Genomic DNA, 25704 nt, shown 5'->3' on the forward strand with positions numbered 1-25704 from the left:
ATATATACACATATTAGTATCTCACAAAAGTGAGTATACCCCTCACATTTTTGTAAATATTTTATTGTATCTTTTCATGTGACAACACTGAAGAAATGACACTTTGCTACAATGTAAAGTAGTGAGTGTACAGCTTGCATAACAGTGCAAAATTTGCTGTCCCCTCAAAATAACTCAACACAATGTCTTAACGGCTGGCAACAAAAGTGAGTACACCCCTAAGTGAAAATGTCCAAATTGGGCCCAATTAGCCATTTTCCCTCCCCGGTGTCATGCGACTCGTTAGTGTTACAAGGTCTCAGGTGTGAATGGGGAGCAGGTGTGTTAAATTTGGTGTTATTGCTCTCACTCTCTCATACTGGTCACTGGAAGTTCAACATGGCACCTCATGGCAAAGAACTCTCTGAGGATCTGAAAAAAAGAATTGTTGCTCTACATAAAAGTGGCTTAGGCTATAAGAAGATTGCCAAGACCCTGAAACTGAGCTGCAGCACGGTGGCCAAAACCGTACAGCGGTTTAACAGGACAGGTTCCACTCAGAACAGGCCTCGCCATGGTCGATCAAAGAAGTTGAGTGCACATGCTCAGCGTCATATCCGGAGGTTCTCTTTGGGAAATAGACGTATGAGTGCTGCCAGCATTGCTGCAGAGGTTGAAGGGGTGGGGGGTCAGACTGTCAGTTCTCAGACCATACCCCGTACACTGCATCAAATTGGTCTGCATGGCTGTCATCCCAGAAGGAAGACTCTTCTAAAGATGATGCACAAGAAAGCCCGCAAACAGTTTGCTGAAGACAAGCAGACTAAGTACATGGATTACTGGAACCATGTCCTGTGGTCTGATGAGACCAAGATAAACGTATTTGGTTCAGATGTATTTTGTTTCCTTTATTAACCACTTCAATACAGTGCATTTTCACCCCCTTCCTACCCAAGCCATTTTTCAGCGCTGTCACACTTTGAATGACAATTGCGTGGTCATACAACACTGTACCCAGATGAAATTGTTATCATTTTTTTCCCCACAAATAGAGCTTTCTTTTGGTGGTATTTGATCACCTCTGCGGTTTTTATTTTTTGCGCTATAAACAAAAGAAGAGTGACAAGTTTGAAAAAAAAACACAATATTTTTTACTTTTTACGATAATAAATATCCAATTTTTTTTTCTTTAAAACAAATTTTTCCTCAGTTTAGGCCGATATGTAGTCTTCTACATATTTTTGGTAAAAAAAAAAATCGCAATAAGCGTATATTGATTGATTTGCAATAGGGGATAGAACACCTTTTGGATGAATTAGAGTGGAGACTGTGAGCCAGGCCTTCTCGTCCAAGAACATTGCCTGAGCTCACAAATGCGCTTCTGAAAGAATGGTCACACATTTCCATAGACACACTGCAAAACTTTGTGAACAACTTTCTAAGAAGAGTTGAAGCTGCTATAGCTGCAAAGGGTGGGCCAATGTAATATTGGACCCTACGAACTAAGACTGGGATGCCATTAAAGTTTATGTACCTGGAAAGGCAGGTGTCCCAATACTTTTGACAATATAGTGTATATATACAAGTCAAAAACAGAAATGTTCATAATTTATTTTTATCAAATAACAAAATGGAAAGTAAGTGAACAGAAGAGAATTCCAAATCAATATTTCATGTGACCACCCTTTGTCTTCAAAACAGCATCAAATTCTTCTAGGTAATAGCACACAGCTTTTGAAGAAATTTGGCAGGTAAGTTTTTGTTGTGCATAGTTGAGCCGTTTAGCCTTGTTTCCATGTCCTATGCATGAAAACATAGGAACTGGGGTGCAGAAAAATGGCAGCAGGTTCTCTGGACTCATGAGTCAAAATTTGAAATATTTTGCTGTAGCAAAAGGTAGTTTGTCCGCCAAAGGGCTGGAGACCAGTACAATAATGAGTGTTTGCAGGCAACAGTGAAGCATAGTGGAGGTGATTTGGGGATCTCATGATACCAAGCCAAGGTCAGGTAGACCAAGAAAGATTGCACAGCAGCCAGAAGAATTGTTCAGGATACAAAGAAACCCACAGGTACCTGTACGGCGCTTGCTCACGCCGGCAGGGGGCGCGCCCGTGGCGATCGGATTAGTTCCAGAACCGATCAATCTACAGGTTTAGGCCAATGATTTCTGGCCTGGACCTGCTGATCGGTTCTGACAAATTAAATGCTTCCCCTGCATGTAAGTGTAAACACAGGCAGGGGAAGTGATGTCATCTTCTCTCCTGGAATTCTTTTCGGTTCCAGAGGGAGGAGAGCGGACAACTAACTGTGAGTTGCACTAACACTACACTAACACCAGTACCCCTAGGCACACTTTTCACCTGTGGATCACCCCCAATTGCCCCCCCCAGTTAACCCCTTCATTCCCTGTCACAGTGTCACCAAATGCAGTTTTCAGATTTTTCACTGATCACTGTACTGATGTCACTTGTGACTCTAATCACCATTAGGGCAGGTAGTAGTAAGCCCAGGTAGCTTTAGGGTACTCCCCTAATAAAGGTTTAACCCCTTGATCCCCCCCCAGTTAACCCTTTCACCCCGTCACCAGTGTCACTAGTAAATCTTTTTTCTGATAGCCGTATTAGTGTCATGGGTGATGCTAGTTAGCCAGTTAGTTGGTTAGTTTCACAGTCAAGTTTTTATAGCGTCAGGGTACCCCCATATATTGCCTAATAAAGGTTTTAACCCCCTAATTGTCCCCTAGTTAACCTTTTCACCCCGTCACCAGTGATCACTGAATTAGTGTTACGGTGACGCTGGTTAGTTAGTTTGTTTTTTATAGCATCAGGGTACCCGCCATATATTACCTAATAAAGGTTTAACCCCCTGATCACCCGGTGGGTGACATCAGGTTTTAGCGTCAGTTAGGGTCAGCGTCAGTCTCAGGCAGTGTCAGATTAGTGCCAGTAGCGCCAACACCCACGCACACACCATATAACTCCCTTAGTAGTATAGTGTCTGAACGGATCAATACCTTTGATCTGATCAGAACCATATTAGCGTCCCCAGTAGCGCCAACACCCACGCACACACAGGGCAAGAACCGCAGGGCTCTCTTATAGAGAAGAGAGCCAGTACTAATGCCGCTCATCTTTCTGGTGAACTGGCAAGCACCAGCTGCCTAGTACATCTAGCATGGCTGAAGGTTTTTCTCAGTGCACAATGTGCCACATATATGCAAAATTGGTGGAACAGCTCCAGGATGGATACCGATGTGACAGATGTGAGCGGGTTGCCCTTCTGGAAGCTCACATTGGAGATCTGGAGGAGCAAGTTGCAACACTGGGCCGAAAGGATGACCTTGAAAGGGGTCCTCTGCTTGCTGAGCAGGTGGTCAGTAGGGTCGATGTGCAGAGTGGAGGGGAAAGTCAGGATTATCGGGTAGGAAGATGGGTTAATGTAGTTAGAGGGAGTGGAAGGAGCTCACAGAAAAGGAAGGCCAGTCCTGTGTTTGTGCATCAAAACAAATCTGCCAAGTTGAGTGAAGATGTGGAGGTGGCAACCCTAGATGTCACTGCTACCCCTAAGAGCCGGGAGAGCAGCTCATCTAGTAGGGGTGGTAGGGGAGTGCAGGTAGGCCTAGACAGTTGGTGGTAATAGGGGATTCTATAAACAGAAGGCCTGATAGAATAATTTGTTGCCAGGATCGCCTCAACCGAATGTTTTGCTACCTCCCTGGTGGCCAGGGTTCGGCATGTGATGGACCGGCTTGATAAATTACTGGGAGGGGCTGGGCATGACTCAGCTGTCTTGGTCCATGTTGGAACCAATGACAGAATACACGGAAGGTGGAGGTTCCTTAAGAATCAATTTAAAGAACTAGGCTGCAAGTTGAAGGGAAGAATCTCCAAGGTAACATTCTCTGAAATATTGCCTGTGCCATGCGCATCACAGGAAAGGCAGGGGGAGATAAGAGAGCTGAATGCATGGCTTAAGATCTGGTGTAAGAAGGAAGGGTTTGGGTTTCTAGAGCACTGGGCTGACTTTTCGTTGGGGTGCAACCTACAGTATATGCTAAAGATGGTTTGCACCTGAATGGAAGGGGGTCTGCTGTGCTGGGGGGGGGGTTATGGGAAGGCTGGAGGATTATTTAAACTAGGATTGAGGGGGGAGGGTAATTAGAATTCCATCGGGCAGACAGGTCAGTTAGGGGTCAGACATTAATGGAGGGTGGAATGGGGATAGATGGGGGGAGGGTTATGGCAAGTGGCAAGAAAGTTCCCATGTTGCAAACAACCATTGGAAATGATAGTGCCATTTGTACTACTAAAAAAGATATGCAAAACACCAGAGCAAAATGTAATAATGCATTAAAAGTGTTTGTTCACCAATGCCAGAAGTCTGCCAAGCAAAATAGGTGAGTTGGAAGCTCTCGTGCACGAGGAGAGCTATGATGTAATCGGTATTACTGAAACTTGGCTTCATTCCTCACGTCTGGGCTATTAATATTCCTGGCTATGCACTCTTTTGGAGAGACAGGGTAAAAAGGAAAGGTGGCGGGTCTGTCTCTATGTGAGAGGATCTCAAAGTGAGTGTGAATGAGGACCTGATGGAGAGTGTGATGTTGCTGTTAGGTACCTTATGAAATGATAATAAAAAGAGAAATAAGGAAGAGAAGAAAAGAGAGAAAATAAGGGTAAGGAAAGGTGGGGGGGGGGCAGAGGGCATGGGGTGTTCCGGAGGCATAATCTATTCTTAGTTTTTTAATTGTTGCATATAAAAATGTTAGTTACCATGACTGGAGTACCTGGTGGTCAAAGTTTATAGGTAAACAATGTGTGATCCATGGTTTCCATAGACCTTCATATCCTTTCAGATTTTCTTTAACTAGGGCTTCCATTTTTGCATGCAACAATGACCGATCGATTCATTATGTGCTTGGTTTCTGCTATGTTTAGCAAGGGAGTTTTCCATGCTTTAGTTATTGTCTGTTTTGCAGCCATCATACGTTTTATGAATAGCTTGAATTGTTTAAAAGTCATGTAATCAGGTTTTATATTTAAAAGTGCAATTTCTGGATCTGGTAGTATTGTTATTTCAAACATTTCTGAAGCGAGTAAAAAAAAAAAAAAAACTTTTTCCATAATTTTTTTTATAATAGAACAATTCCACCACATGTGTATATATGTTCCTTGTTCTGAACAGCCATGAAAGCAGAGACCTGAGTAATCAGGTGCTATTGTAGCAGGAACCAAATAGCAGGTACCTTATAGGTGGTTTTAATATTTGTCACATTAGGAAAAAAAGGTTTGATATTGGACCAGATTGCAGACCATTCTGTTTTATCTATAGTTCGATCAAGATCTTTTTTCCATTTTACCACATAAGATGGTAATTTAACTAGCAATGTGGAGTATATTGTTGATACAAGACCTCTGGCGTCAGGGTCTTTCATGCATATATTTTCAAACTTAGTAAAATCCTCTACAGAGTCGTCAATGCTTATGAAATAAATACAAAAGTTCTTAATTTGAAGTTAACAAAATATTTCTGATTGGGGGAGCCCAAAAGACTTACATAAGTCTGGGAAGGGACAGTTGTATTTAGGATCATGTAATGTAAACATTACATGATTTGGACCATGCCTAAAGATACCCGCTTTGGACCATGCCCGAAAAGATCTAGGATAAGTCCATGCTGGATAGAAAGCTGGGTTTTTGAGAAAAGATAGAAGTGGATTATGTTTGGATTGCAGACCATGAGAGTTTTTGAGTCTACCCCAGATAGCTAGAGAATGTTTAGTGATTGGGTTTTTTTTAAGTTTTACGATCTATGGGACGTAACCATAAAATATTGTGTATGGAGAGAGGGTCACACTCTATTGCTTTGATGATAACCCACAGGGGAATCTCAGTTTTGGAGTGATATTTTATGGATTGTGCTAGTTGAGCGGCTTTATAATATAATAAAATGTTTGGAAATCCTAGGCCACCATGGATTTTGGGAAGAAATAAGGTTTCTCTAGAATAGATATTCGTGGTTTGAGTTTCCCCCAAGTAAATTTTATAAATATTTGTTGTATTATTCTAAGGAAATAGGCCGGTATGTGTATTGGAAGAACTCTGAAAAGGTACAGGAATTTAGGAAGTATGGGTATCTTTATTATATTTATTTTCCTAACCCATGAAGTTGGTATAGATGACCATTTTAAAAGCAAGTTTGTAGTCAATTTTAGTAAAGAAGGATAGTTGGCAGAAAACAAATTCAAGTGACTGGCAGTGAGCTGGATACCCAAATAAGGAACGCTATGGGTAGCCCATTTAAAGGGTAATGATTCCTGTACAATTCATTTTTCTGCAGTGGTTAACGAGATTTATTTTATTTTATTTATTTCAGGTACTTATATAGCGCCGTCAATTTACGCAGCGCTTTACATATACATTGTACATTCACATCAGTCCCTACCCTCAAGGAGCTTACAATCTAAGGTCCCTAACTCACATTCATACATACTAGGGACAATTTAGACAGGATCCAATTAACCTACCAGCATGTCTTTGGAGTGTGGGAGGAAACCGGAGTACCCCGGAGGAAACCCACGCAGGCACAGGGAGAACATGCAAACTCCAGGCAGGTAGTGTTGTGGTTGGGATTCGAACCAGCGACCCTTCTTACTGCTAGGCGAGAGTGCTACCACTACACCAACGAGATGTTCAGTGCTGTAGATTTTTGAGTATTAACCGTAAGGCCTGAGATGATCGAATAGTTTTTTAGTATATTCATAAGGTTAGGAGCTAAAATAAAAAATATAGAAGGTTCCATTTTTATTCTTTGTGCTAAAGGCTCAATAAGCAAAGCAAGTAATAAAGGCGAGAGTGGACATCTTTGACGTGTGCCCCTTTCTTTGTTGAATGTTTCAGATTTATAACCTGCCTATTTAATGTACGCTTTAGGTTTGCAGTAAAGTGCTGAGATCCATTGTAAGAAATGGGGTCCGAATCCCCATTTACTAAGAGTATAGTGCATATAGGGCCATGAAATGGATTTAAATGCCTTTTTTATATCTAATGAGAGGAAACAGGCTGGGATGCGGCGTAATTTTGCAGCATGTGATAGAAGGGTGGCACATCTAATATTATCACTTGCTTGTCAGACAGGGATAAATCCTGCTTGGTCTTTATGTATAATTTTACCAATGAATGTATTACGTCTAGTAGCAAGGATCTTGGCTAATATTGTATTTTTTACATTTAGTAAAGAGAGAGGACTATAGTTCGAACAGATGCTATCGTCCGAGTTTGGTTTGGGAAGCATACAAATAATTGCTGTTAATGTTTCCTGTTGAAGGCATTAGTAAAGGTGGGTGATAATGTTTCAATATATGTACGTGCGGAAAATCCATCAGGGCTAGGTCTTTTGTTTATTTTCAGTGTTTTGATAGCACTGGACACCTCTTCAACTGATACAGGTTTCTTTAGTAGCTCTGTGTTGTGGATAATGGGGGGAGGGAAATGTGGGAAAAGAACTCATCTGCTTTGGATGGATCCAGCTCAGTGCCTGAAGAATATAAAGTGTTTAAATGGGTTTTAAACTTTTGAAGTATTTTCCTTGGGTTATTGGAGTATACATCTTTAGATATTTTGAGGCGAACAGGTTTAGTGGGAGAGTTGTGAGATTTGAGCGTGCGGGCTAATAGAGTTTCTGGTTTATTAGCTTTCATGTAAAAATTGTGGCGTGATCGATTTATCTACTAATTCTGTGAGAAACAGGAAATTCAAGTTTAGCCTTATCCAATTGCAATTGTAACAAAGGGGAAGGATTGGATTGAAATGCCATGTAGCAAGTGTTAAAGTTTATTTCTAATTTATTATATAAAGCTCTAAGTTCTCGATTTAATAGAGCCGCTTGTCTCATACATATATCACGTAAAACTGGTTTGTGAGCTTCCCACATAGTAAGCAGGGATATATCAGGGGTATAGTTGTCTACAATGTAATCTTTCAGTGCAAGTTCAATATTAAGTTTATGTGTTGGGTTTTTAAGTAAGTAATCTCTAAGAAGCCAGGTCGGATCATGTGCTCTAGGAATTGTAGAGGCTATAATGTTAAGTATTGCACTATGATCCGAACATGGGATTGGTAAAATTTTGGATGTTAGGATTTCAGGCACCATACCTGTAGTTAGGAATATGGTGGTCTATTCATGAGAATGAGCAATGGGGATGTGAATAATGGGTAAATTGTCTTTTAGTTGGATTCAGTTCATGCCAGGAATTTACTAAATTATGTTTTGTAATAAGTTGTGAAAAAGTGTCTGTTAGGGACATTTGATTGAGATATAGGTGATTTGTCTAGAAAGGGAAAGAGTTAGTTTGAAATATCCACATAAAAGTAACGTTCCTATTTTATGTGATTTGATTAACTGTAAAAGGTGAGAGAGGAACAAAGTAGGACTTTTGTTGGGGGCAGAATATGAAATTACTGTTATGGCAGCATCATACAAATATCCTGTTCGAATCAGATATCGCCCTTCCGGGTCTTTAATCCCCTTTAATTATGTAAATGGTTTATTGCGTGAAATGCAATAAGTATGCCTCGCTGTTTAGTTGAAGCTGAGGCTGTGTAGACCTGTGAGTACATTTTGCTGAACAATTTAGGAGTGGATCGTGGTGTGAAGTTGGTTTCTTTTTTTTTTTTAAACAATTTTTATTTATCAAAACATTTTTAACAATTAACTGTAATACTAGTATACATCCATAACATAAAACAATTCTATATTTCTTATCAAAGCAATTAAGAAGTTGGTTTCTTGAAGGCACAAGATATGTGCTTTTCTAGTGGCAAAGGAGCAAAAGATTTTGGTGCGTTTTTGTGGGATGTTCAGGCCCTGAACATTTAGGGATAGTATATTTAACAGAGCTATAGGGTTATGAATGCATGGGGTAAGATATCATGTTTTCCAAAACATTGTGTAGATAGACCTGCCTCTGGAATGGGGGGGATAGGGAAGCAAAGAAAAGGAAAGGGTAGAAGATTTAATAATAAAACATATATATTCTTCATTTTGAATAGTAAATAAAACCTATAAATCTCATAACCCTTCCGTTGGGGGGGTAAAAAAACTCCCCCCAAGGGCCACTGACGATTGTCCACTATATCAATGAACTAACGAGAGTAGCAAAAAGGGAGCGCAAGAAACATTCCCGAAAGAACAAAGCCTACTAGTAGCAAGTTTTCATAAGTATATAAGTAACAAGAATATTTTAGCACTAGCAAGAACTGGGGGACAAATAATGTAAAAGAAACATGGGTATTGAAAAGGTATCCATTTTTACCATTAATCCATTTATCTTGGATCTGGAGTAAAGCAGATGTTACAGTATGTTTACAGGGAAAAGTGTAACTGCTCTGATCTCAAAAATATTAAATAAATATCTTACCACAAAGCATGTGAACAAATATTATATGTGATACATCAAACAATTACTACAAAGAACTACATCTCCTCAGTCCTGCATACTGATAGCAAAAAATAAATAAAAAGTGATGATAATAATCAGGTATTCAATAGATAAACAGTACCCTTGGTCCTCTGTGTATATGGAATATCCAAATCCCTCGTGCACAAATTCACATCCGTTACTGGAATAAACTTTTCACCAATTCGTGAGCCACCACCACCTTTTGAAATGGCAACTCACCAGAAACAAGTAAAAAATGCGCCTTTGGTTAATGCTGGGTTAACGACTCCACTCTTATGAAGATTTCTCAAACTGGTAGTCAACGGTTACTCCTTATACCTCCACGTTAATCTCGATGTCTCATGGAAAGCATACAACCATCATCTGAGTCTTTCCAGCGGTTATTTTTAGGGCTAGCTAGTGCAGTTTTCCGTGTTCCGAGATCGATCTGAGGCTTGAACCACACGCCGATCTCGGGACATGGAAAACGGCGCTATCTAGCCCTAAAAATAACCACTGGAAAAACTCAGCGCCAGTCTAAAGGCACTTTACTTATGAGTGTACATTTACAGTATCTCACGAGTACACCCCTCACATTTTTGTAAATATTTTATTATATCTTTTCATGTGACAACACTGAAGAAATGACACTTAGCTACAATGTAAAGTAGTGAGTGTATAGCTTGTATAACAGTGTAAATTTGCTGTCCCCTCAAAATAACTCAACACAGTCATTAATGTCTAAACCGCTGGCAACAAAAGTGAGTATACCCCTAAGTGAAAATGTCCAAATTGGGTCCAATTAGCTATTTTCCCTCCCCGATGTCATGTGACTTTTAGTGTTGCAAGGTCTCAGGTGTGAATGGGGAGCAGGTGTGTTAAATTTGGTGTTATCGCTCTCACTCTCTCATACTGGGAAGTTCAACCTCATGGCAAAGGAACTCTCTGAGGATCTGAAAAAAGTATTGTTGCTCTACATAAAGATGGCCTAGGCTATAAGAAAATGGTAAAGAACTCTTTTGTGAGATACTGTACATACCTATTTTATTGTCTTAAATACATTTTTAAACATGTCGCGCAATAATAGTTGTCTGCTTTCCATGAGATATCGAGATTAATGTGGAGGTATAAAGACTAACCGTTGGCAACCAGTTTGAGAAATCTTCAGAAGAGTGGAGTGGTTAACCCAGCATAAACCAAAGGTGCATTTTTTACTTGTTTCTGGTGAATGCCCATTTCAGAAGGTGGTGGTGGCTCACGAATTGGTGAAAAGTTTATTCCAGTCACGGATGTGAATTTGTGCACGTGGGATTTGGATGTTTTTATACATACAGAGGACCAAGGGGACTATTTATCTATTGAATACATGATTATTATCACTTTTTATTTTTAGTTTGCTATCATTATGCAGGATTGAGGAGATGTAGTTCTATGTAGTAATTGTTTGATGTATCACATATAATATTTGTTCACGTGCTTTGTGGTAAGATATTTAATTATTTTTGAGATCAGCGCAGTTACACTTTTCACTGTAAACATTTTTATACCCCACATTATTGATGGGGGATTCATAACTGCAGCAGACCTGTCTTGGAATTTAAAGACACAGTCACATATGTATGTGTGTGTGTGTGTGTGTGTATATATATATATATATATATATATATATATATATATATATATATATATATATATATATATAATCTTGTGCAGGTGACACACATTTTATAAGCTGTTACAATATATTAAGAACTTGTTAAGAATCTCCTTGAGGCGATAAATGACAAAAAAAAGATAATAAAGATAATAAGACTGTTTAGCTATCTTATTAATTAAGAGATAGATGAAGAATGGCTCCTAGAAGTATGAAGTTATGAAAATGGTAAAGCTAATTTTCACATTATCATAAACGAGTGAGTCTAAATATAATAAGAATTAATTAGATGCAAAATGTGAAATATACAGTAAGGATTGGTGAACTTATCCATCAAGTAGAGAAAGAAATATGAGTATATCTTAATCTTCAGTCCATGGAGTCATCAGGGACTTGATCAGGCGATCGATATTGGCCCCTTTTATGTGAGTTCTGGTGTTCATTTCTCCTTGGCAACGCAGAAGATTTATGGAGAAGATGATGTCGGTCTTCGTGGAGTGGTTTCTTGATTCTGTGTCGAGTTCAGCAGATGCATGTCTTGAAGGGTTGTTTGGAGTTCGTTAGCAGAACGACATATAAATTTAGAGCCTTGAAATGCGAAACGCACTGAAAACTGGAATCCCCATTGATATGTAATTTGATTGCGTTGTAATACTTGTAGTAAGGGTTTTAGGGCCCTTCTTTTATTTATTGTAAATTAGGACAAGTCTGCAAAAAGCTGGTAATTACCGTATTTATCGGCGTATAACACGCACTTTTTTCCCCTTAAAATCAGGGGAAAATCGTGGGTGCGTGTTATACGCCGATCCCCGGTATTTTTGTGATCTATCAGAGCGATCGCCGCCGACATTCACATAGCGTGTATTTTTAAATATGGCGCTGCGGAGTTCGGAGGGACTGAACGAGCGCCGCCGAGAACACAGTGACTGGGCGGAGCCGAGATACACATAGCCGAGGGTTCTCGGCTTTTCTCGGCGCCGTTCACAGTCCCGCCATTGGACCTCTGTTATGTCCATCATAGGGACTGGGCGTGACTGTGAATGGCCCAGCTGAACGAGCGCCGCCGAGTCCCTCCGAACTCCGCAGTGCCATATTTAAAAATACACACTAAACTTGTGTATGTCGGCGGCACTGGGGACAAGGCTGCACTGACCACTGGGGACAAGGCTGCACTGACCACTGGGGACAAGGCTGCACTGGAGCAAGGCTGCACTGACAATTCTGCACTGGGGCAAAGCTGCACTGACAAGGCTGCACTGGACACTGGGGCAAGGCTGCACTAACAAGGCTGCAGATGAACACTGATGAGGCTGCATTGATGGGCATTTAAATGTAAGGTTTTTTTTCCTTAAACTTCCCTCCTAAAAGTTTTTTCCTTAAAATTCCCTCCTAAACTTGGGGTGCGTGTTATACGCCGATAAATACGGTACGTCCTTTGAAGTTAAGAGTTTCTTTATTCATTGCTGCAGATAGTAGTTCTTTTGTTCTGTAGAAATGAAACTTTGCAATGATATCCCTGTGTGGACCATCAGATTTTTTAGGTGTTAGGGCTCTATGAACCCTGTCCATTTCCAGACGGTCTATCGGGATGGCTGGTTGTAGTTCCTGAAAAAGTGCTGTCATTGTAGCTTGTAAGTCAATTAAAGCTTCAGGAATAATTCTAATAAGCAAATTAGAGCGTCAAGTACGATTTTCGTAGTCTTCCAATCTTGTCTGTAACATTGCATTTTCCTCTTTAAGGTTGTCAATTTCTTTATAGCAATGTACATTGTTAATTTCTAAGTCATCTACTCTGGTTTCAAGTGTGGATAAGCGCTGACCCAGCTCTCTTATTTCCTTTGTAAGGCTAGTAGTAATATGGTCAGAGATGCTTTTCAATTCTTTTTGAAGCAGTTTTTCTATTTGTTTCAGTGTAACTCGTGAGGTAATTTTGTTCTGAGGTGACTCTTCCAAATACTCAGTGTAATTTAGAATCATATGGTGCAGTCTGTGTGATAGTATATGCCTTTAAGTTGATATCATCACCGCAGGAGGTACCTGAGGCAGACTGCTGCAGCGCCGTTTTGGCTGTGATGTGAGGCGGCGCTGTTTTGTTGATTTCGGGGCCCATATTCTGTCCAGTGACAGCAGGACCGAGACCCCCAAATTCAGGAGTGCTGTGGGCACAAATTGATATATTTTATGTGCGGGTGTTTGGCGAACACTCGCCATTGTTTGGCTTTATCATTCTCTCAGAGAGGAGAGCTTCAGGCAGGCATGTCTGCTCCGCCACTTGGGTCCCTGGACCTGGTAATCTCAAACCATGCAGAGCTAATTACTAATGTTCATATAAAGGAACATCTGGGTAGCAGTGACCATAACATGATTTTATTTGATGTTAGCTGTAAGCAAAAAACACATACGGGAAAGATAAAAACACTTAACTTTAAGAGAGCAAATTTTCCAAGGATGAGGGCTGCTCTACAGGTCTTACACTGGGAGGGAATATTGGCATCAATGGACACAGAACATAAATGGGAATTCTTCAAAAAGACTGTTTATGAACTCACTGCAAAGTATATTCCCATGGGCAATAAGTTTAAAAGGCTAATAATAAAACCTATGTGGCTCATGGCCAAAGTTAAAAAAAGCTATAAACAAGAAGAAAAGGGCTTTTAAAAAATATAAAAATGAAGGAACACTATTGTCGTTTAAATGTTATAAAGAATATGTAAAAAGGAAATCAAGGATGCAAAAACTCAAAACGAACGACAGATTGCAAAAGATAGTAGGACAAACCCCAAAAAATTCTTCAAACATATTAATAGTAAAAAGGTCAGGTCTGAGCATGTAGGCCCTTTACAAAATAATCTAGAGTGGGTGACTGGGGACAAAGAGAAGGCAAATTTATTAAATACATTCTTCAGTTATGTGTATACAAAGGAGCATGGGGGAGCTTATGTCCAGAATGGGGGTGGTAGTGACACAGCCCCAAATGATCCACAATGGGTCAAAAGTGATATGGTCCAGAAATATTTAGACAGAATAAAGGTGGATAAAGCACCTGGACCAGATGGTATCCACCCACGGATCCTAAAAGAATTGAGCTCTGTTATTTCAAAGCCATTGTATCTAATTTTTAGGGACTCATTAATGACAGGAATAGTACCACTGGATTGGCATAGGGCCAATGTGGTGCCTATATTTAAAAAGGGAACAAAGTCTTTACCAAGTAACTATAGACCTGTTAGTTTAACCTCTATAGTCAGGAAGATACTGGAGAGTTTAATAAAAGACCACATAGATGAGTTCTTGCTGGAAAAAATATTTTAAGCAACAGACAGCATGGATTCATGAAAGAGAGAAGTTGTCAAACAAATCTAATTTCTTTTTATGAGAAGGTAAGTAAAACCTTGGACAAAGGGGTGGCTGTGGATGTGGTATACTTGGATTTTGCAAGAGTTTGACACAGTTCCCCACATACGACTAATGTGTAAGGTAAAGTCTACAGGCTTGGAAATATCAGTTTGTAAATGGATAAAAAACTGGCTAAAAGACCAAATTCAGAGAGTAGTGGTTAATGATTCTTACTCTGAATGGTCTAAGGTTATCAGTGGTGTACCCCAAGGTTCAGTGCTGGGACCCTTACTTTTTAATATCTTTAGAAATGATAAAGGGTCTGGGATTAAAAGTACCATTTCAGTCTTTGCAGATGACACTAAGATATGTAGTGGAATAACGTCCTTACAGGATGTCTCCAATTTACAAGCCAACCTCAATGCACCGTTTAATTGGGCGACTATGTGGCAGATGAGGTTTAATGTTGATAAATTAAAGTTATGCACTTGGGGGCTAAGCATATGCATGCATCATACATACTAGGGGGAGTACAACTGGGGGAATCCATAGTGGAGAAGGGGGGTTTGGTAGATCATAAGCTCAATCATAACATGCCATGTCAAGCTGCGGTTTCCAAAGCGGGCAAAGTCCTTTCTTGTATTAAGAGAGGTATGGACTCCAGAGAGAGAGATCATTTTGCCCCTGTACAAATTATTAGTAAGACCTCATCTGGAATATGCAGTTCAGTTTTGGGCACCAGTTCTCAAAAAGGATATTAGAGGAACTGGAGAAAGTGCAGAAAAGGGCAACAAAACTGATAAGAGTCATAGAGAAGCTCAGCTATGTGAAAACATTAGAGAAACTGAATGTATTCTCTCTTGAGAAGAGGAGATAATAGGGGGGATATGATCAACATATCAACAAATATATAAAGGGTCCATATAGTGAATTTGATGTTGAGTTATTCAATTTACGGTCAACACCGAGGACAAGGGGGCACTCTTTACGCCTAGAGGAAAAGAGATTTTATCTCCAAATACGGAAAGGTTTCTTCACAGTAAGAGCTGTGAAAATGTGGAATAGGCTCCCTCCAGAGGTGGTTCTGGCCAGCTCAGTAGATTGCTTTAAGAAAGGCCTGAATTATTTCCTAAATGTACATAATATAACTGGATACTAACATGCATAGGTAAAGTTGATCCAGGGAAAATCTGATTGCCTCTCTGGGATCAGGAAGGAATTTTTTTCCCTGCTGTAGCAAATTGGATCATGCTTTGCTGGGGTTTTTTGCCTTCCTCTGGATCAACTGTGGGTATAGGATTGTGTATATGGGATTGTATGATATTATTTTTAATTTATTTCGTTTTTTGGTTGAACTAGATGGACTTGTGGTGGTATCCTTGTACTCCGGAGAAGCAGCAGAATGTATTTTGGGGTGTAATTCCACATCTGGCCATGGCCTGTTTGAGAAATATATCATTTAGTGACAACTTTGTGAAAAAAAAAAATTAAAATGTTTAGTTATTTTCCTGAAACTTGAGGCAAAATATAAAATATTCCATGAACTCAACATGCCTCTCAGCAAATAGCTTGGGGTATATACTTTCCAAAATGGGGCCATTTGGGGGGGCTGTCTGGGCATTTCATGGCCTCCAAAACTGTGATAGGTAGTGAGGAGTAAAATCAAACATTTACACCCTTAGAAAGCCTGAAGGCGGTGCTTGGTTTTCGGGGCCCTGTACGCGGCTAGACTGCCAAAAAGTCCCACACATGTGGTATCCCTGCACTCAGGAGAAGCAGCAGAATGTATTTTGGGGTGTCATTTCACATATGCCCATGGCATGTTTGAGCAATATATAATTTCAGTGACAACTTTGTGTAAATTTTCCCATATGACAAAAAATTTTAATATTCAATGTGCTCAACAAGCCTCTCAGCAAATTCCTTGGGGTGTTTACTTTTCAAAATGGAGTCATTTGGGGGGGTTTGTACTGCCCTGCCATTTTAGCACCTCAAGAATTGAGAGGCAGTCAAACTAAAAGCTGGGTAAATTCCAGAAAATGTACCGTAGTTTGTAGACGCTACAACTTTTGCGCAAACCAATAAATATACGCTTATTGAATTTTTTTTTTATCCGAGACATGTGGCTGAATGCTTTTTGGCCTAAATTTATGACTAAAATTGAGCTTATTGGATTTTTTTTATAACAAAAGTGGAAAATATTTTTTTTTCAAAATTTTCGGTCTTTTTCCATTTATATCGCAAAAAATAAAAGTCGCAGAGGCAATCAAATACCATCAAAAGAAAGCTCTATTTGTGGGGGGAAAAAAGGACGCACATTTTTTTGGGTACAGCATTGCATGACTGCGCAATTACCAGTTAAAGCAGCGCAGTGCCACATTGTAAAAAGTGCTCTGGGCAGGAAGGGGGTAAAACCTTCCGGGGCTGAAGTGGTTAGGGAGCACAATACGACACTTGAATAAAAACATGAGCTGCATGGTTGAGTTGCCAGAAAGAAGCTGTTACTGTGCCACAACTGTACATACACTCAGATTAGGGAGAGTCTCATGTGAATAGCAAACAATCTGTGTGATCTTAGAATGATGAGATCTAGCACTTCATTCACTCTGTAGATCAAACAAGGACATGCAGCAAAGCAGAACACTATTTGTCAATGTGTCTTTATTTGCAAATATGTAACAGTTGAAAGCTATCAGGAGCAACACTTCTGGGTGCCAAACCAGAAGCTAACATTACTACTAAGCAGACACTTCACACAGGAGGAGCAAGGTAATATACAAAAATACACATACAAAAAACATCCTTGCACTTCACTATATCGCTAACGAAGGTAGTGGCCTGGGTGGCAATTTGATTCATGAAAATAAATAGAAAAAAGTCTGCACAAAACATGGCCTACCATAAAAACGTAACAAGCTTTCAGCTGAAATGTGTCCAATATATTTAATGATACAAGAGTTGCCAATAGCAATGATACAATTTTCTGTTTTATAACCAAAATTATTTTTTTAAATAAATTTTGCAAGGAACATGGACATTTCCCTATTTTATAGCCTGAATTACATGAAGCTAATGCTATTACTTTCTACCTAAATATACGGATGGATTACGTGCTCTAGGATGAGAATTTTGAGCTGATGGAACTGAAAGCATCCAAACGAACAGAGGTAGAGATCACTGGAGGGTAATTAAGCATGTATTACCAATCTTCACTTTCTGCTAACATATAGTTGCATAAATAAAATGACTACACTGAGCCATTAACTGCAAGGGAATTACAGAACCTTTTAAGAAGTGATATATATATTCTCATTTATGTATATATACATAGTACTCATTATCCTTCTGTAGCAGAAACAATTACTCCTTAAATAATTAAATAAAATGTTTTAACTACAGTTTTGTTGGTTCAATGTCGATAGTTAAATCACTTTATTGTGTTCAAATTATCTGAAAGAGAACTTGTGTTTCATTTGTTTATAGACAGTTATTTAGAAATTACATTAAGGCATCGTTTTTCAACCAGGGTGCTCTCTAGGATCTTCAGGGGTGCCTTGGCAAAATACAAAAAAAATTGCCTCAAATTGCCCAAAATTGTCAGCAAGTGGATCTCGCCTACATTTTTTTGTTACACAGAGCCACGGGTTTAATTTGTGCAGCATTACAACCTTGGGTACAGTGCTAGCTAGCTGCTGGGATTCTAATAAATAATGATGTCATAAATTGAGAAGGAAGACATTGAGTACCTAAGGATGTCCTTATTTGCCCTTCTCCGCCTGCACTGGGGTCACATTAGCTGAATGAAGGAGGTAAACTTAGGGAGAGGAAAAACACTGGAATACTAGTCAGTACTAGCGTGCAAAGGTGTATAAAATAAATTGTCTCAAAATGTTGGGTGTCCTATGTGTGTTGATGCTGCTGCATTATGTAAAACCATTCATTTCTTTTACATTTGAGAATAGGGTGCCTCGAGATTGTGCAAAATTTTAAAGGGTGCCTTGACTGAAAAATGGTTGAGAAACACTGCATTAAGGCATCCCTTGCCATACAAAAGTACCAAGAAGGGAGCCATGGACAGTGTCACGAGTGGATTTTCCATATATATTGATCGATTTCTCCAGCCCTTGGCACAGGGCCTGTCATCGTACATACGTGATGGCCCACATTCATTGGATATGCTCCAGCCCTACACATGGGAGTCCACCTATTGGTGGCTCTCTCTGGATGTATGATCCTTGTATACCTCGATTCCCCATGAATTAGGGTTACAGGCGGCTGGACACTTTCTGGCGAAGGATCCCAATATAATTCCTGACAAGTCAATTTTTACTTTGGAAGCCCTACAGTTTTGTCTTAAACACAATTATTTTGAATCAGATGAGACCCATTATCTGCAGATCAATGGCACAGCTATGGGGGCCAATTTTGCCCCCAGCTATGCAAATCTGACAATGGGGTTCCGGGAACACATATATCTTTCTGCTGATCATCCATTTGCCGCTCATGTGGTCTACTATGGATGTTACATCAACGATATAGTGATCATATGAGACGGAACATTACAAAACATCCACACCTTTGTACATTACCAACCAACCAGAACTCCTTGGGCCTATCCTTTACCCATATCCTTGACCCCAATTATCTTGCATTCTTGGACGTGAAATTATGCCATGACCACGGAACTATAAATGCAAAGAATTTTATTAAACCCATTGCAGGGAACTCTTATACACTTTGAAAGCTGCCATCACCCCAGGTGGGTCAGTAATATTCAGCGTAGCCAATGTTGCCGTCTCCGCAGAAACTGCACCAGAGACATGGATTACAATAATCATGGCCAACTTCTGTCACAAAAATTTCTCAACAAAGGCTACCCAGCTTCCCTAGTTGAAGAAGCTTTTGACAAATATCGCACCCTACCCACTCGCCCTCGTACACCACCACCCTCTGTTGCCAAACAACCCACACGATTTATTACACAACTTCATGCCAAATATCAAAAAATTGAAAGAATCTTCTCTGCACATGTGGGGATGTATCAGTGCAAAAAGGCTCTCTGGAAGACTTGTGAATTTGTCCATCATGGCCAAAAAACCTTTACCGTAAAAGGGAAAACACATACCTTTAAAGAATTTTATAACTTTTCCATCTCCTTTTCTTTCTTTCTAGCAGAACCCTTATGGTCTCATCCTCATATCCACACTTAAGATTTACGATCATAGTAAGTATAGCATCTTCTAAGCCTGTATGGCATCTATAGAACTTAGAAATGGGATCTATTGTTCCTCCTTTTATCAAATTATTTTTTTCTAATTCCAATCTCTAAATTGTAGCAACCACTACGAGTTGTGTGTCAGGGTCATAGACATGACACTGACTGGTTTGTAAAGCCATACAGGAACCTATGGGATCATGTACCCAGATGTGTGCTAAAGTACACGTGTGCTCCTTTATTATCTGTCCGTGCACTAGCACATATGTTAATGTATTCCCAGTAGACGCATCCACTTGCCCAACACCCTCATAGCTCCCAGTTTACCCACCCCCCCTTCTTCTACACAGGTACTCTCTAGTACTAAGATTAAGTACTAGTACAGTTGGGGTCTGCTTATGCCCAATGCCCAAGTGTATACGCGTATTTATTTATTCACAGTCTTCTGTGTGTGTATATGATTTTTATCATGTTGTGTATGTGTGTGTGTAATATATATATATATATATATATATATATATATATATATATATATATATATATATATATAATTTTTTTTTTTTTTTCTATATTTTTTAATTTATTTTTTTTTAATCAGTTAGCTAATTGGAAAGTGTATTTTATGAGTTTTATCATGATACATATTTTTTAATTGATTGATTTTTTTGATTAGTTAATTGGAAAATGTTTCGATTTATTTAGTATGCATTTTTTATTCTCTCCATTACTAAGCATTGCGAATATGTTGTTTTATCCTATGTGTAACACTCCCCCCCCCCACCTTCCTTTCCCAAACCCTTCCTCCTATGTAGGCATTGATGTGGATTAGTGTGTACATAAACGCATATGTTGCTAATAATTCTTTAATAATTATAGTTCACCATTAATGTTTACATAAGTATCTGCGCTTTATAATAGTCCCGTCACCGCCGTGCCGTTTTATGTGGCCATTTACATCCAGTGTACATGCTGGGACCAGTTGTCCCACAGTGAAGCTAACCATATAAATAGCACTGCCAAGGACACTACCACCCAGGCCTGTAGGAGGAGCTGAGCTCCGAGCGCGTAGCCTGTCTGCCCATCCCATCGAACTGTAACAGTGATCCCAGAAGTAGTCCAGCTTGCCCGTGACTTAATTTCCGTGCGTTCCACGCTGGTTCCGGATGCCTTCCTGGTGGCCACAGGATGTGCTGCTGACTCTCCGGCCACATTGGAGCCCATTGGATTCTTTCTTGGACACCTGCAGCCCCGGGATCCCACTACATCATCAGATTACATATGAGCCTATGTTTTTACTTCCTCTTGAGAGTGTTTACAGATACTTTGCCATTAAAATTTGCTCTTTAGGTGTCTTCTCCCTTCTTTTCTGCATACAGAGTTAGCTCTCTCTGAGGACAGCAGTCGCCTTATCATACCACAATCCCGTCCTTTAGACTGACAAATCACCCTCAGATTGTATGTTATTGATCCAACTTTATGTTCAGTCACTACGTTTTCTGCACTAACAGTAAATTGTTACCATTATACAAAAGTGCCAAATCTGGTACATCAGCACTGTTAAAAGAAAGGTAAGCCAGCAAATGGCATTTGCATATTTGAAGCTCAGGAATGGGTCAGCACATTTAAAAATTCCATCTAAGCATATCTTTATAATGTTGCTTTACTAAATTTACTCAGACAAGTCATAACTGTAAGGCCACATTCACACCAGCGATTAATGTCGATGCAAATTGTAGTGGCAGGAATTGTATGAGTCATATGATTCCTGCTGCGGCTGTGAGTGGCTAGGTGCAGCCGCCGACCCCGTTCACTATGACAGGTCGCTGATGGCCACAGCTATTCATGGCTCTCTGCGCAGCTAGCGACTACCTGCGGTGATCGCTCCTGGATGCACTTTGTGTGCGTCCAGCAGCAATCACCATAGGTAATCGCTGGCTGTGTAGAGAGCTTTGAAAGGCTGCGGCTGCCAGCGACCTGGTATTATAGTGAACGGGAGCAACTAGCCACTAAGAGCCACAGCAGGAAATTCTGAAACAATTCACACCAGCCTTAATCGCCAGTATGAATGTGGCCTCAAAGAAGACTCTGAACACTTATATATTCTGTCAACTTCACCACCAAACGCAACTCCGTTATTGTGAAAAGTCCACATGGAAACCGACACATACGGGAGTGTCGCTCTCCTTGATCCCAAAAAGCTCTAACTGAATCCTCCTGCTGACCTTAATATCATTATTATCTCCTATAGTTACATGGAGGTCCGCAGAGGAACCAGTGAGAGCTGTAGGGAACCAAGGAAGAGCCTGGCAGACTTCAGCATTCGGTGGGATGTGTGGCAGGACAAGTAGGAATTTATATTCTTGTTTTACAAGTATACTTTGCCAGACAAAACTTAGCATAATGAAAGGGGTTGTTTTAAAAAGTGGATCTATAGCGAAAACATCATTTTTTAAGCCCTGGATAGAGCGGTGAGGGGTTAAAATGCCTATCAAGCTTCTACAGCTATCTGTGTCCCCATTAGGTAAATTTAATCTAGTTGTCCTGGTGACAATTGCCACTAAACCTAAACCTGAGGGAGAATCCAAAATGTTAAAGTGGAACTTTAGTCAGAAAATTAAGTCCTGATAGATCACTTCAGATGGCCTTCTGCAGGTATTGCTACGTAAAACATTTTAATGAGTGCTTATATTGTTTAAAATCCAGCAATGCGTGGTCTTACTATTCAACTGGCTCAATTGCTCTCTATTTTCAGCACTGTGCTCAAAATCAGAGCCACTAGAGGCTGATCAGCTGACAATTTTAAGATTTAATGTTACTGAAGGGGAAAGACAGCAACAGAAATGACACGGGCTGTGCTGAGGGAACACAGAGGGAGAAACGGAAAGCAGGAGAGGTGACAGGATAAACTCTGCTGCCAGGGAGACACCAAAGAGTTAAACTTAAGGAGATAATATCTTATCTCCCTGATATTCTCTTCCATTTTCCTCATCAGCAGCCTGTGAACTTGTGCACTGTAAACATACATAGTTATATAGTTATATAGTTGGTAAGGTTGTATAAAGACATCAGTCCAACCTGTGTGGGTGTGCATGTTAAACAATCAAGGCTGTAAATGTACTTTTTTTTTTTTACAGAAAGTGACATACATTAATTGTTATCAAACTGTTATGGGTAAAGTTCCGCTTTAAGCTGCTGTTAGAAAAAGAAGAGAGAAGAGATTGTTCAATAGGAACATTTGTTGTGACAAGTGTCTAAGAGTCACTATGCACACTACCAACTGACCATACAATATTTGTAAAATTACCTTTAGATTTACCAAAATTATGTAATAGGAGGACCTACATAATTTTTCGAAGTAGCACCGACCATTTTTGCACAGAACTCATATATATATATATATAAATATATATATATATATATTTATTACACAGTATCTCCCAAAAGTGAGTACAACCCTCACATTTTTGTAAATATTTTAATCTATCTTTTCATGTGACAACACTGAATAAATTACATTTTGCTACAATGTAAAGTAGTGAGTGTACAGCTTGTATAACAGTGTAAATTTGCCGTCCACTCAAACTAACTCCACATACAGCCATTAATGTCTAAATGTTATAAATTGAGTTGCAATTCAGTGAGTAAAATAAGTATTTGATCCCCTACCAACCAACAATAATTCTGGCTCCCGCAGACTGGCTACTGTATGTGCTCATGTGGTACACAGATTAAAGTGGTTGTAAACCCTTTACAACCACTTTTTGCTACAGGTAAGCCTATAATTAGGCTTACCTGTAGCTACACTGGATATCTCCTAAACCTGCACGGTTTAGGAGATATCCCCTGTATTTGCATGCGCCGATGTCATGGGCACATGCGCACTGAAGCAATGGCAGTACGTGCCGTTGCTCCAGTTAGACTGTGCCGTTACCGGTGGCTCACACGCGCATGTGTGGGAGTGACATCATCGCGGCTCCAGCCAATCAAAGCGCCGGAGCCCGCAATAGACGGAAGTAACTCCGGGAGCAATGTCAGCCACCGAAGCAGGGTACGAGGACGGCTGCAGGGGCTTCGATCTCAGGTAAGTAATTCATAATGAGCTAGTGTGCAATGCATACTAGCTCATTATGCCTTTGTCTTGCAGGTTTTTTTTTTTGTTTGTTTTTTTTCTAGGGTTTACAACCACTTTAATCCTGTCAATTTAAGGAAATGCTCCTAACAACTTGTTATGTGTATAAAAGACACCTGTCCACAGAATGTCTTTCTTCCATTCAAACCTCGCCATCATAGGCAAGACCAAAGAGCTGTCAAAGGATGTCAGGGACAAGATTGGAGACCTGCACACGGCTGGAATGGGCCATCAATTTCCCTCGATCTGGAGCACTATGCAAGATTTCGCCTCATGGGGTAGGGATGATCATGAGAAAGATTAGGGATCAGCCCAGAACTGCACAGGAGGAGCTTGTGAATGATCTCAAGGCAGCTGGGACCACAGTCACCAAACCATTGGTAACACAATATGCCGACATAGATTGAAATCCCTCAGCACCTGCAAGATCCCCCCCTCCTCAAGAAGGCACATGTACAGGCCCATCTGAAGTTTGCCAATAAACATCTAAATAATTCAGAGAAGTATTGGGAAAACCTGCTGTAGTCAGATGAGACCAAAATTGAGCTCTTTGGCATTAACTTCACTCGTAGTGTTTAGAAGAAGAAAAATGCTGCCTGTGACACTAAGAACATCATCTCTACAGTCAAGCATGGAGGTGGAACATTATGCTTTGGGGCTGTTTCTCTGCTAAAGGTACAGGCAAACATTGCCCCATTGAGGGGCCAATGGACGGGCCCATATATTGTAAGATCTTAAATGAGAACCTTCTTCCCTCAGCCAGAACAATGAAGAGGGGTCATGATGGGTTTTCCAACATAACAATGACCCAAAACATACCAGAAAGACAACAAAGGAGTGGCTCAGGAAGAAGCACATTAAGGTCATGACATGGCCTAGCCAGTCTCCAGACCTTAATCCTATAGAAAATTAATAGAGGAAGCTGAAACTTTGAGTTGCCAAACGACAAGAAACCTTAAGGATTTAGAGAAGATCTGTAAAGAAGAGTGGGCCAAAATCCCTCGGGAGATGTGTGCAAACCTGGTAACTACAAGAAACAACTTCTGTGCTTGCCAACAAGGGTTTCTCCACCAGGTACTAAGTCATGTTTTGCTTAGGGATAAAATACTTATTTACTCACTAAACTCCAACTCAATTTATAACATTTGTATCACGTGTCTTTTCTGGATTTTTGGTTGCTAATCTGTCTCTATCATTTAAAATACACCTATGATAAAAATTACAGACCCTACATTTCTATGTCAGTGGGCAAACTTACAAAATCTGCAGGGGATCAAATAATTATTTTTCCCACTGTATATCACATTAATGATTGCCCAAAGGGAGCTTATAGTCTAATCTATTCAATTGATTTCTTTTCAATCAGGCAGGCAATTGTATTAATTATTTGTTGGTACAGCTAAAGGATATTGTACAATCATACTGTAAAGTGTTAATCAGCTTTAGAGGGGACTCCTCTAACTTCCTTTTGTGCCTGAGCCTCGTTCACTCTGAAGGTGGGTTTGATATCATGTGAGTTCAGCTGAGCCCGCACAATTTCAAACCCGCATTTCAGTGCAAATTCCGGGGCATGCACATATGTCTATTGAAATCGCAGCCGAAGTTGCCAAAAGTAGTGCAGGAACTACTTTTGGCAACCGGTGCGGGGCCACCAGTTCGGATGGTGCCACTGCCGGCAAAAGGCTGCGATTGGGCATGTCAAATTGCATGTCCAATCAGCCTGATGTGAACGGGGGCTAATGGACAGAAAGTGAAGGAAAAATCGAGCACAGATGGCAAAAATCGGGTTTAAAAACCATTTCTTACCCCATTTAAAATTTAAAAAAAGACGTTGGTTTTAGTTATATAGTCATGTGATAAAGTAAATACTGTATATCTCAATCAAAATTGTTGACTTTTTAAACGTATTTGAACATGTAAACTAGATCTGTAGTGCCCAAATTAAAAAAGTG

General features: G+C 40.0%; 1 protein-coding gene across 4 annotated transcripts in view; it reads right to left on the reverse strand.

Annotated features, from left to right (window-relative positions):
- The window catches only part of PIGN (phosphatidylinositol glycan anchor biosynthesis class N), a 637819-nt gene that overhangs the window by 340180 nt on the left and 271935 nt on the right, over nucleotides 1-25704 (reverse strand). The gene's annotated exons all lie outside the window — the stretch shown is intronic.

This window comes from Aquarana catesbeiana, linkage group LG05, assembly GCF_042186555.1.
Source record: "Aquarana catesbeiana isolate 2022-GZ linkage group LG05, ASM4218655v1, whole genome shotgun sequence".
In the NCBI taxonomy this organism is placed as follows: domain Eukaryota; kingdom Metazoa; phylum Chordata; class Amphibia; order Anura; family Ranidae; genus Aquarana; species Aquarana catesbeiana.